This window comes from Pseudophryne corroboree, chromosome 2 (genome assembly GCF_028390025.1).
Source record: "Pseudophryne corroboree isolate aPseCor3 chromosome 2, aPseCor3.hap2, whole genome shotgun sequence".
NCBI lineage: Eukaryota > Metazoa > Chordata > Amphibia > Anura > Myobatrachidae > Pseudophryne > Pseudophryne corroboree.
Genome location: NC_086445.1, coordinates 449,108,817 through 449,121,952, shown reverse-complemented (window position 1 = coordinate 449,121,952; position 13,136 = coordinate 449,108,817).

Genomic DNA, 13,136 nt, shown 5'->3' with positions numbered 1-13,136 from the left:
GTTCCTCCAATTGGAATGGTTTGAGCCTTTACAGGACGTAGAGGTCAAGTTTCTTACGTGCAAGGCCGTCACACTGTTTGCATTGGCTTCTGTGAGGTGTCTGTCGGAGCTGGGGGCGTTGTCCCACAAGAGACCCTGTTTGATTTTTCATGAAGATAAGGCTGAACTCAGAACTTGTCAGCAATTTCTTCCAAAGGTGGTGTCTGCATTTCATATCAACCAACCTATTGTGGTTCTGGTGGTTACCGACACCTCTGCTACTTCAAAGTCCTTGGATGTTGTGATGGCTTTTAAAATCTATGTGAAGCGGACAGCTCGTCACAGAAAATCCGACTCGCTGTTTGTTCTCTATGATCCCAATAAAATTGGGTGTCCTACTTCAAAGCAGACAATTGCACGCTGGATCCAGTATGCTTATTCCACGGCAGGTTTGCCGATTCCAAAATCTTTACAGGCCCACTCTACCAGGTCGGTGGGTTTTTCCTGGGTGGCTGCCCGGGGTATCTCTGCTTTTACAGCTCTGCTGAGCAGCTACTTGGTCAGGTTCGAACACGTTTGCTAAGTTCTACAAGTTCGATAGTTTGACCAAACTGAAGGTCCTCAGAGGCCAATCAGTTCTGCGGGAACCTCTGCACTCTCCCACCCGGTTTGGGAGCTTTGGTAATAATAATAATAATAATTTTATTTATATAGCGCTCTTTCTCCAATAGGACTCAAGGCGCTTAACAGATACATAGCATAATATAGTACAGAAAATAATGAAGTACATTTTCATAAAATACAGAAGCATGAAGATACTAAAAGGGACACTATGGAAATGCTTTAGTAAACAGAAAAGTCTTGAGTCTACTTTTGAAGGATTCTATAGTTGGGGCCTCTCGCACTGTGCGGGGAAGTGAGTTCCATAGAGTCGGAGCCGCATGACTAAAAGCACGACCCCCAGATGAATTACGGTAGATTCTAGGTACTGCTAAAAGTCCTTCATCTACAGATCGCAGTAATCGAGTGGGGCAGTATGGGGTCAGAAGCTGTTTCAGGTACCTTGGGCCTTGGTCATGTAATGCTTTGAAACTCAGTAAGCCAATCTTGAAGATGATTCGCCATCTTACAGGCAGCCAGTGAAGGGAGTAGAGGATGGGTGTTATGTGGCTAGAACGGGGCTGGTTGGTTAATAGCCTGGCAGCTGTGTTTTGCATCCCCATGGTACTAATATGAACCCCAGTATCCTCTAGGATGTAAGAGAAAATAGGACTTTAATTACCTACCGGTAAATCCTTATCTCGTAGTCCGTAGAGGATACTGGGCGCCCGCCCAGTGCTTCGTTTCTTCCTGCACTTACTTGGTTAAGTATTGTTGGTTCAGCGGTTGCAGTTCCTGGTTTAAAGTTTCGTTAGCTTGACTTTCCTCTAGTTTGTGTGTGCTGGTACTGAATCTCACCACTATCCTTTTATATCCTTCTCTCAAAGTTGTCAGTCTCCTCGGGCACAGTTTCCTAGATTGAGTCTGGTAGGAGGGTTATAGAGGGAGGAGTCAGCCCACATTATCAATTTCTCAAAGTGCTCATGGCTCCTAGTGGACCCGTCTATACCCCATGCTACTAATATGGACCTCAGTACCCTCTACAGACTATGAGAAAAGGATTTACCGGTAGTTAATTAAAATCCTATTTTCCCTTTCCAGCTGAAGATGGGAAGGTCTGGGAAAAAAACCCCGTCAGTTGATACATCTGTATCCAGACTGTCTAAAAAGTTGGTTCTGCCTGTCCCTTGGGCTGTATCCCTGAAGGAACCTGCTGACAGTAAAACTGAGACAACGCTCAATGCCATTTATACGGCAGCAGGTGCAGCACAGCGCCCCACAATAGTTTGCGGGTGGATCTCCAGGTCTGTGGTAAAGTGGTCTGACAATGTTATTGATGGTTTAGACGCTTTGCCCTGGAAGGTAGTTACCCTGCTGCAACATATACAGGGTGCTGGGAATTTTATGAGCGAGGCTATACAGTAGTTGTGTAGGATTAATGGCTGCAATACTGCTATGGCAGTCTCAGCGCGCAGACCTCTGTGGTTACATCAATGGGCGGCGGACGCTGATTGCAAAAAGGGAATAGAAAATCTTTCCTTTACAGGAGATGCCTTGTGTGGAGACGAATTGAATAAGTGGATCTCCCAGGCAACGGCGGGTAAGTCTACTTATCTGCCATCGGCAGCGCCACCTGCTAGACGTTCTTACACCAGACCCTCCTTGCAGTCCCTTCGTGTGGCAAGGTTCAGAGGCAGGGGCCGAGGAGGCTCCAACACTCACAGAGGATCTCGTGGTAAGTCCCGTAAACCTGCACCTGCTGTCTCCCTGGACCAGACCACCGGATCCCCTGCCGCTAAACCTTCCGTGTGACAGTTGGCCCCAGCGGCAAGGTGATTTTCAGGTAGGTGCTCGCCTTCGACACTTCGCCCACGTGTGGGCGGAGTACTTCCGGGATCCTTGGGTGAGGGATCTCATTTCCCATGGATATCCACTGGAACTACAAACACTACCTCCTCACAGGTTTTTAAAGCCGGGCTTACCAACTTTACTCGCAGCAAAAGTTGCCTTGCAAGAGGCTATTCAAAAACTCTTGCAGACAGGGGTGGTAGTTCCGGTGCATCCATCGTTACGCCACAGGGGTTTCTACTCCAGTCTTTTTGTCGTTCCCAAACCAGACGGTTCGGTGCACCCCATCTTGAATCTGAAGTCTGTCAACCCGTATCTGCGGGTGTTCAAATTGAAGATGGAGTCCCTGAGGGCGGTGCTATCCACTCTGGAGGAGGGGGAGTTCCTGGTGTCTCTTGATGTAAAGGATGCTTACCTTCACATTCCTGTGTGGCCTCACCAGGCTTACCTCAGGTTCGCCATATTGGACGACCATTTCCAGTTTCAGGCCTTACCCTTCAGATTATCCACAGCTTTCAGGGTTTTCACCAAGGTCATGGTGGAGACGACGCTGCAACTGCGCTTAAAGGGAGTCACGGAGTCATCACAGAACCCTACTTGGACGATCTCCTAAGCAAGGATGTGTCCAGGGCACTTCTGCTACACTGCATCGATCTGACAACTCGCCTTCTTAAGGATCACGGGCGGATCCTGAATTTCCAGAAATCTCACCTGGAACCGACCCAGCGTCTTCAGTTCCTGAGAATTATACTGGACACGGTATATCAAAAGGTGTTTCTCTCGATGGACAAGGCCTCGGCTATCCAGGCTTTGGTCCGCTCGGTACTCAGTCCTCGCAGAGTGTCTATCCATCTTTGCATCAGATTACTGGGCAAGATGGTGGCTGCTTACGAGGCAATCCAATACGGCAGGTTTCATGCCCGGCCATTTCAACTGGATCTGCTGGACAAGTGGTCGGGTTCTCACCTGCATATGCATCAGGAAGTGACCCTCTCTCCAAAAGCCCGGATTTCTCTATTATGGTGGCTTCAACTTCCTTACCTGGTGGAGGGCAGATGTTTTAATATCCACCCATGGATTCTTCTGACAACGGACGCCAACCTCAAGGGGCCTATTTCCAAGGGTTTTGGTCAGTTCTGGAATCTACTTTACCGATAAACATCCTGGAACTCTGCAGTTTTACAAGCCTCCCATCGCTTGAAGCGTCAGGCGATCCAGGGTCAATCGGACAACGCCACGGCAGTGGTGTAAATAAACTGACAAGGGGGAACAAGAAGCAAAGCGGTGATGCGCGATTTGTCAAAAATCCTTCTCTGGGCGGAGGCCAACACAAAGGCCATCTCGGCCGTATTCATTTCAGGAGTGGACAACTGCAAAGCAGACTTTTTCTCAGCAGGCACGACCTCCATCCAGGGGAATGGGGCCTGCATCCCCAGGTAACATAGTAATTGAGGTTGAATAGAGGCAAATTGCCCATCATGTTCAATCCGTATTAAGTTGTGATGATTCTAACACACCCGCTGAAGTAATGTTTTATGACTAGTTAACTGCTATAACTCATATTACCCCCAGATTAACCACGGTAACATTTTAAATATTATAACCTTGGATATCATTTTCATTCAGAAATGTATCCATTCCTTTTTTAAATCCATTTACAGAGTCTGCCATTACCACCTTCCCTGGCAGGGAATTCCAAATGCTTATTGCCCTAACAGTGAAGAACCCTTTCCTCCGTTGCGTTCGGAACTTTCTCTCCTCCAGTCGCAGCAAGTGCCCATGTGTCCTAAACTGTGTTCTTTTAATAAATAATTCCTCTGATAACGCTTTGTGATGTCCCTTTACATATTTGAAGATACAGGTTGAGTCTCCCTTATCCAAAATGCTTGGGACCAGAGGCATTTTGGATATGGGATTTTTCCGTATTTTGGAATAATTGCATACCATAATGAGATATCATGGTGATGGGACCTAAATCTAAGCACAGAATGCATTTATGTTTCATATACACCTTATACACACAGCCTGAAGGTAATTTTAGCCAATATTTTTTATAACTTTGTGCATTAAACAAAGTGTGTGTACATTCACACAATTCATTTATGTTTCATATACACCTTATACACACAGCCTGAAGGTCATTTAATACAATATTTTTAATAACTTTGTGTATTAAACAAAGTTTGTGTACATTGAGCCATCAAAAAACAAAGGTTTCACTATCTCACTCTCACTCAAAAAAGTCCGTATTTCGGAATATTCCGTATTTCGGAATATTTGGATATGGGATACTCAACCTGTATTAATAATATCTCCTCTTAGGCACCTCTTTTCTAGTGTATACATATTCAGCCTAGTAAGCCTTTACTCGTAATCCAGTCCCTCTAGGCCTCTATTCAATTAAGTAGCTCGCCTTTGAAACCTTTCGAGTTCACCTATCTTTTTTATACAGTGGTGCCCAAAACTGAACACAATATTCCAGGTGTCGACGTACCAATGCTTTATACAGTGGCAGGATTACATCCGAGTCCCTTGTCTCAATTCCCCGTTTTATGCACGCTAGCACCTTACTTGCCTTCTTTACTGCGCTTTGACATTGTAAATGGTTATTAAGCCTATTATCAATGAGTACCCCCAAATCTTTTTCCAATTCTGTTTTCCCTAGACTTTCCCCGTTTAATATGTAGGCTGCGAGTTTGTTTTTATTCCCAAAATGCATAACTTTGCATTTGTCTGTATTGAACCTCCATTTTCCACTTAGATGCCCAGAATTCAAGTTTAGATAAAATCATTGTGCAAGGACTCCACATCCGAGTTAATTACCTTACACCGTTTAGTATCATCTGCAAAGATTGACACTGTGCTTTCCAGGCCTATTTCTAGGTCATTGATCAATATGTTGAACAGTAGTGGCCAGAGTATGGACCCTTGTGGTATTCCGCTGACTACTGGGGACCAGGTTGAGGACTTACCGTTGACCACTACTCGCTGTACCCTGCTATCCAGCCAGTTACTTATCCATGTGCAAATGGTTTTTCCTTGGCCAAGTTCCTTTAATTTGATGATCAGTCTCCTGTGAGGTAGTGTATCGAAGGCTTTGGCAAAATCTAGGTAGTCCACATCCACTGCTTTTCCCTGATCAAGATTATTGCTCACTTCCTCGTAGAAGCTAAATAAGTTAGTTTGACATGACCTGTCCCTCATAAGCCCATGCTGGTTCTTGCTAATAATCATAGCAGTCTGTAGATACTCCTGTATGCTATCCCTTAGAATTCCTTCCAATATTTTCCCCACTATAGATGTCAAACTAACCGGTCTGTAGTTACCAGGATGATTTTTGGATCCCTTTTTAAATAATGGCACTACCTCCGCTATACGCCAACCTTCGGTACCATACCTGATCTAATTGAACTATTGAAAATCAAGTATAGGGGTCATGCTAGTTGTGAACTAAGCTCCATAAGAACCCTCTGGTGAAGTCCATCAGGACCAGGTGATTTATTAATATCAATTTTGCTTAGTCTCTCCCGGACTGCTTCTTCACTTAAACAAGTATCTAACCATGAATCATTACTGTCACAATTGTTATGCTCTACTCCCACCATCAGTTCTTCTCATACTGATGAAAAATATTCGTTCAGTATTTCCGCTTTTAAACATTGGTTTGAGTTTAGTACTCCTGCGTTTACTGCCCATGGGAATAAATATATGAATATTGCTTTCCAGCAACCCTTTTAAAACATCCCACATTTCTGAAGTGTTCTTGTTATGAAACAAAACTTCCCACTCAATGTCATTAAGTTCACATCTCAGCATACTGAAATTAGCCTTCCTAAAGTTTAAAAGTTTTGGTTGAACCCTGTAGCTATGTTTCCTGAAACTGATGTCGAATGGGATCATATAGCGATCACTGTTACCCAAAGTCTCCCCAACTTTAGTGTTTGATATAATGTCCATATTATTAGTAATTACTAGATCCAGAATAGTTTTACCCTTAGTTGGGTCTTCGACTAATTGAGACAAGTAGTGATCCTTTAACATATTTAAGAACCTGTTGCCCCTCGCTTTAACACATGAATTGTTACTCCAGTTTATATCCGGATAATTAAAATCCCCAATCACAAGGATGTCCCCATATCCCGCAGCCATTTTGATTTGCTGAAAGAGTTGTTCTTCCTCATGTATGCTAATATCCGGCTGTTTGTAGCACGTACCTATGACTAGTTTTTTTGCATCAATACCCTCACTTGAGATTTCAACCCATGGTGACTCCACATTATCACCAGTCTCCTCATAAATAACCTCCTTTCTCTAACGTCCTAGTGGATGCTGGGGACTCCGTCAGGACCATGGGGAATAGCGGCTCCGCAGGAGACAGGGCACATCTAAAGAAAGCTTTTAGGATCACATGGTGTGTACTGGCTCCTCCCCCTATGACCCTCCTCCAAGCCTCAGTTAGGTTTTTGTGCCCGTCCGAGCAGGGTGCAATCTAGGTGGCTCTCCTAAAGAGCTGCTTAGAAAAAGTTTTTTTAGGTTTTAAATCTCAGTGAGTCCTGCTGGCAACAGGCTCACTGCATCGAGGGACTTAGGGGAGAGATTTTCAACTCACCTGCGTGCAGGATGGATTGGAGTCTTAGGCTACTGGACATAGCTTCAGAGGGAGTCGGAACACAGGTCATCCTGGGGTTCGTCCCGGAGCCGCGCCGCCGACCCCCCTTACAGATGCTGAAGATCGGAGGTCCGGAAACAGGCGGCAGAAGACTCTTCAGTCTTCATGAAGGTAGCGCACAGCACGGCAGCTGTGCGCCATTGTTGCTACACACTTCTCACTGACCAGTCACGGAGGGTGCAGGGCGCTGCTGGGGGCGCCCTGGGCAGCAATATTAAATACCTTTAGTGGCAAAGAATACATCACATATAGCCATTAAGGCTATATGTATGTATTTAACCCAGGCCAGATTTCTCAAAACCCGGGAGAAAAGCCCGCCGTAAAGGGGGCGGAGCTTATTCTCCTCAGCACTCAGCGCCATTTTCCTGCTCAGCTCCGCTGTGAGGAAGGCTCCCAGGACTCTCCCCTGCACTGCACTACAGAAACAGGGTAACAAAGAGAAGGGGGGCATAAATTGGCGATATTTATATATTAAAAGCGCTTATAACAAAAACAACACCTTTTAGGGTTGTTTATATACATTTATAGCGCTTTTGGTGTGTGCTGGCAAACTCTCCCTCTGTCTCCCCAAAGGGCTAAGGGGGTCCTGTCTTCGATTAGAGCATTCCCTGTGTGGCTGCTGTGTGTCGGTACGTGTGTGTCGACATGTATGAGGACGATGTTGGTGTGGAGGCAGAGCAATTGCCGGTAATGGTGATGTCACCCCCTAGGGAGTCGACACCGGAATGGATGGCTTTAGTTATGGAATTACGTGATAATGTTAGTACATTACAAAAGTCAGTAGACGAAATGAGACGGCCGGAAAACCAGTCAGTACCGGCTCAGGCGTCTCAGACACCGTCAGGGGCTGTAAAACGTCCCTTACCTCAGTCAGTCGACACGGGTACCGACACAGATGAATCTAGTGTCGACGGTGAAGAAACAAACGTATTTTCCAACAGGGCCACACGTTATATGATCACGGCAATGAAGGAGGCTTTGCAGATCTCTGATACTGCTGGTACCTCAAAAAGGGGTATTATGTGGGGGGTGAAAAAACTACCTGTAGCTTTTCCAGAATCAGAGGAATTGAATGACGTGTGTGATGAAGCGTGGGTTAACCCAGATAGAAAACTGCTAATTTCTAAGAAGTTATTGGCATTATACCCTTTCCCACCAGAGGTTAGGACGCGCTGGGAAACACCCCCTAGGGTGGATAAGGCGCTCACACGTTTATCAAAGCAAGTGGCGTTGCCGTCTCCTGATACGGCCGCCCTCAAGGATCCAGCGGATAGGAGGCTGGAAACTAACCTAAAAAAAGTATATACACTCATACTGGTGTTATACTGCGACCGGCAATAGCCTCAGCCTGGATGTGCAGTGCTGGGGTAGTGTGGTTGGATTCCCTGACTGAAAATATTGATACCCTGGATAGGGACAGTATTTTATTGACTCTAGAGCAATTAAAGGATGCGTTTCTTTATATGCGAGATGCTCAGAGGGATATTTGTACTCTAGCATCAAGAGTAAGTGCGATGTCCATATCTGCCAGAAGAAGTTTATGGACGCGACAGTGGTCAGGTGATGCGGATTCCAAAAGGCATATGGAAGTATTGCCATATAAAGGAGAGGAATTATTTGGGGTCGGTCTATCGGATCTGGTGGCCACGGCAACTGCCGGCAAATCCACTTTTTTACCTCAGACCCCCTCCCAACAGAAAAAGACACCGTCTTTTCAGCCGCAGTCCTTTCGCTCCTATAAAAACAAGCGAGCAAAAGGACAGTCTTATCTGCCGCGAGGCAGAGGAAAGGGTAAGAGAGGGCAGCAAGCAGCCCCTGCCCAGGACCAGAAGCCCGCCCCGGGTTCTACAAAGCCATCAGCATGACGCTGGGGCTTTACAAGCGGACTCAGGAGCGGTGGGGGGTCGACTAAAGATTTTCAGCAATCAGTGGGCTCGCTCACAGGTGGACCCGTGGATCCTGCAGATAGTATCTCAGGGTTACATGTTGGAGTTCGAAAGGTCTCCCCCTCGCCGGTTCCTAAAGTCTGCTTTACCAACGTCTCCCTCAGAAAGGACGACGGTATTGGAAGCCATTCACAAGCTGTATTCTCAGCAGGTGATAGTCAAGGTACCCCTCCTACAACAGGGAAAGGGGTATTATTCCACACTATTTGTGGTACCGAAGCCGGACGGTTCGGTAAGACCTATTCTAAATCTGAAATCCTTGAACCTGTACATACAGAAATTCAAGTTCAAGATGGAGTCACTCAGAGCAGTGATAGCGAATCTGGAAGAAGGGGACTTCATGGTGTCCCTGGACATAAAAGATGCTTATCTGCATGTCCAAATTTACCCCTCACACCAAGGGTATCTCAGGTTCGTGATACAAGACTGTCATTATCAGTTTCAAACGCTGCCGTTTGGTTTGCCCACGGACCCTCGGGTCTTTACCAAGGTAATGACCGAAATGATGTTTCTTCTACGAAGAAAAGGCGTATTAATTATCCCTTACTTGGATGATCTCCTGATAAGGGCAAAGTCCAGAGAACAGCTGGAAGTCGGTGTAGCACTAACCCAAGTAGTGCTTCAGCAACACGGGTGGATTCTGAATCTTCCAAAATCTCAATTGACCCCGACAACACGTCTGCTGTTCCTGGGAATGATTCTGGACACGGTTCAGAAAAAGGTGTTTCTCCCGGAGGAGAAAGCAAGGGAGTTATCCGAACTGGTCAGGAACCTCCTAAAACCAGGAACTGTGTCAGTACATCAATGCACAAGAGTCCTGGGAAAGATGGTGGCTTCTTACGAAGCAATTCCATTCGGCAATTCCATGCACGAACATTTCAGTGGGATCTGCTGGACAAATGGTCCGGATCGCATCTGCACATGCATCAGCGGATAACACTGTCACCAAGAACAAGGTTGTCTCTCCTGTGGTGGTTGCAGAGTGCCCATCTGTTAGAGGGCCGCAGGTTCGGCATACAGGACTGGGTCCTGGTGACTACGGATGCCAGCCTACGGGGCTGGGGAGCAGTCACACAGGGAAGAAACTTCCAGGGTGTATGGTCAGACCTGGAGACGTCTCTTCACATAAATATACTGGAGCTAAGAGCGATATACAATGCTCTAAGCTTGGCAAAACCGCTGTTTCAGGGTCAGCCGGTGTTGATCCAGTCGGACAACATCACGGCAGTCGCCCACGTAAACAGACAAGGCGGCACGAGAAGCAGAAGAGCAATGACAGAAGCTGCAAGGATTCTTCGCTTGGCGGAAAATCATGTCATAGCACTGTCAGCAGTGTTCATCCCGGGAGTGGACAACTGGGAAGCAGACTTCCTCAGCAGACACGACCTTCACCCGGGAGAGTGGGGACTTCATCCGGAAGTTTTCCACATGATTGTGAACCGTTGGGAAAAACCAAAGGTGGATATGATGGCGTCTCGCCTCAACAAAAAACTGGACAGATATTGCGCCAGGTCAAGAGACCCTCAGGCAATAGCTGTGGACGCTCTGGTAACACCATGGGTGTACCAGTCAGTGTATGTGTTTCCTCCTCTGCCTCTCATACCAAAGGTACTGAGAATTATTCGGAAAAGGGGAGTAAGAACAATACTAGTGGCTCCGGATTGGCTAAGAAGAACTTGGTATCCGGAACTTCAAGAGATGCTCACGGAGGATCCGTGGCCTCTACCTCTAAGAAGGGATCTGCTTCAGCAGGGACCTTGTATGTTCCAAGACTTACCGCGACTGCGTTTGACGGCATGGCGGTTGAACGCCGGATTCTAAAAGAAAAGGGCATTCCAGAGGAAGTTATTCCTACCTTGATTAAGGCTAGGAAGGAAGTGACCGCACAACATTATCACCGCATTTGGAGAAAATATGTTGCGTGGTGTGAAGCCAAGAAGGCCCCAACGGAAGAATTTCAATTGGGTCGATTCTTACATTTCCTGCAGGCAGGATTGTCTATGGGCCTCAAATTGGGGTCTATTAAAGTTCAAATTTCGGCCTTATCAATCTTCTTCCAGAAGGAATTGGCTTCAGTGCCTGAAGTACAAACTTTTGTCAAGGGTGTACTACATATACAGCCCCCGATTGTGCCCCCAGTGGCACCGTGGGATCTAAACGTAGTTTTGGATTTTCTCAAATCTCATTGGTTTGAGCCTCTCAAATCTGTAGATTTGAAGTATCTTACATGGAAAGTAACCATGCTACTGGCCCTGGCTTCAGCCAGGAGAGTTTCAGAGTTGGCGGCTTTATCGTACAAAAGCCCATATCTGATTTTCCATTCGGACAGGGCAGAACTGCGGACACGTCCTCATTTTCTCCCTAAGGTGGTTTCGGCTTTTCACTTGAACCAGCCTATTGTGGTGCCTGCGGCTACTAGCGACTTGGAGGACTCCAAGTTACTGGACGTTGTCAGAGCATTAAAAATATATATTTCAAGGACAGCTGGAGTCAGAAAATCTGACTCGTTGTTTATATTGTATGCACCCAACAAGATGGGTGCTCCTGCGTCTAAGCAGACGATTGCGCGTTGGATCTGTAGCACAATCCAACTTGCACATTCTGTGGCAGGCCTGCCACAGCCTAAATCTGTAAAGGCCCACTCCACAAGGAAGGTGGGCTCATCTTGGGCGGCTGCCCGAGGGGTCTCGGCATTACAACTTTGCCGAGCAGCTACGTGGTCAGGGGAGAACACGTTTGTAAAATTTTACAAATTTGATACTCTGGCTAAGGAGGACCTGGAGTTCTCTCATTCGGTGCTGCAGAGTCATCCGCACTCTCCCGCCCGTTTGGGAGCTTTGGTATAATCCCCATGGTCCTGACGGAGTCCCCAGCATCCACTAGGACGTTAGAGAAAATAAGAATTTACTTACCGATAATTCTATTTCTCATAGTCCGTAGTGGATGCTGGGCGCCCATCCCAAGTGCGGATTGTCTGCAATACTTGTACATAGTTATTGTTACAAAAATCGGGTTATTATTATTGTTGTGAGCCATCTTTTCAGAGGCTACTTCGTTTGTTATCATACTGTTAACTGGGTTCAGATCACAAGTTGTACAGTGTGATTGGTGTGGCTGGTATGAGTCTTACCCGGGATTCAAGATCCTTCCTTATTGTGTACGCTCGTCCGGGCACAGTACCTAACTGAGGCTTGGAGGAGGGTCATAGGGGGAGGAGCCAGTACACACCATGTGATCCTAAAAGCTTTCTTTAGATGTGCCCTGTCTCCTGCGGAGCCGCTATTCCCCATGGTCCTGACGGAGTCCCCAGCATCCACTACGGACTATGAGAAATAGAATTATCGGTAAGTAAATTCTTATTTTATGTATGGTTTAAGTGATTAACATAAAGACATACACCTCCTCCTCTTCTGCTTGCCCTGTCACTCCTGAAAAGAGAATACCCCTCCAAGTTTGCAACCCAGTCGTAAGAGTCGTCCCACCATGTTTCCGTAATACCTATAATGTCATACTCATCCTTTGATGCTAACAATTCCAATTCCAAGCATACATTTTAGTTTAGCAGTTCTTTTATTTGTTGGTTTTTTTGAAGATATCCTATCCTGGTTTACTAGTGCATCCCTAGAATTACTGATACTGATTGTCCTTCTCGCTCCCTCTCCACCCCCACCGTACTTAATATTGCCCACCTTACTCTTCTCTTTGATCAACCCAATGTTTCCATCTAAATTCACCGCCCTGACAAAAGTATTTTCCCTTATGTTCCAAACATTTTCTAAATGCTGTAATAATGACACATAATTGTTATTCGTTAACGCTTTGGCAATACCTTTCTTAATACCCTTATTAGAACCCATGTAAATACCCTTACCGGCTGCACCCCCCCCCCCCCTTCTCCACCCCCATTTATCTCACTACCACCATCCCTACTATTCTCACTGTATGACCCATAGTTTCTAGCTAAACCCTCCCCCCAGGCTCCTAGTTTAAAAGCTCCTCCAACCTACTAACCATCCCCCCCCCCCCCCAGCACCGCAGCCCCCTCCTCATTCAGGTGCAATCCATCGCAAGAACAAAGATGGCGCCTGACTGAG